The sequence below is a fragment of the Tupaia chinensis genome, unplaced genomic scaffold, assembly GCF_000334495.1.
Source record: "Tupaia chinensis unplaced genomic scaffold, TupChi_1.0 Scaffold000704_1, whole genome shotgun sequence".
NCBI classification, from domain to species: domain Eukaryota; kingdom Metazoa; phylum Chordata; class Mammalia; order Scandentia; family Tupaiidae; genus Tupaia; species Tupaia belangeri.
Genome location: NW_006160227.1, coordinates 3,018,864 through 3,019,769, shown reverse-complemented (window position 1 = coordinate 3,019,769; position 906 = coordinate 3,018,864). Strand labels below are relative to the sequence as shown.

Sequence of the window (906 nt, the reverse complement as noted above, 5' to 3'; positions counted from 1 at the left end):
GGGCCGTCGGACGGGGCGGGGCCGTGGGGCGGGCCGGGTGGACACCTCTGCGCCCACAGCCTGGGTGCCCACTCACTCCCCCACTGCAAGCTATTCATTCGCCCATCCCGCACAGCCTGGGGCCCCTGGGGCCATCCTCTGACTCCAGAAATGTTTTCTTCTGCCCAAACACCAGTTTGTATTTAAGGGATTTTTGCTATAGAGTGCGTGCATTCGCCAAAGAAAGACAGAAAGCAAGAGATCACCACCACCCACCACCATTCCCCCCTCCCCCCCGGAGATGGCCACGCTGCAGTCCCTTCTCCTCCATTCTCCTCTTGGGATTTTGGGCACGCACGCACACGCCCCTGGCATGAGTTTCAAGCTACCAGGTCTGAGACTTGAACTGCCGTCGACCATATGGGAATCCAGTGCCTCAACTACTATGCCACCCACTGGTCCCCAAACACCATTTAAGAAAGAAAGGAAGGGGTCCAGCAGGTGACGTGGTGGTTAAGGGCGCTGGACTCCCACATGGCTGACTGTAGGTCGAGACCCAGACCTGGCGGCTTGCTTTCTCACTTTCCCCCTCTCTCTTGCTCTGTCCCTCTCTGGTCAAATTAAAATAAATAAATAAGGTTAAATAAAATAATTCTTAAAAAAAAAAAAAAGGGAAGGAAAGATGGAAGAAACACTGCACCAACATTTTGAAATACAGATTTCAAACACCATACGTAGTAACATGGCAATGACAGTAAGGAACCAGATTTCTGGGACCAGCAGTTAGCATAATGGTTACATCGCTTGACTCACGACGTGTAGTCAACCACAGTTCAAGTCCCACACCTGGTGACTTAAACTCACGCCGGGCACATGTGCGTGCATGCCCAAGATCCCGAGAGGAGAATGGAGGAGAAGGGATTGCGG

General features: G+C 52.5%; 1 protein-coding gene across 1 annotated transcript in view; it reads right to left on the bottom strand.

Moving 5' to 3' along the window:
• The window catches only part of GRIP2 (glutamate receptor interacting protein 2), a 50,416-nt gene that overhangs the window by 18,005 nt on the left and 31,505 nt on the right, over window positions 1-906 (bottom strand).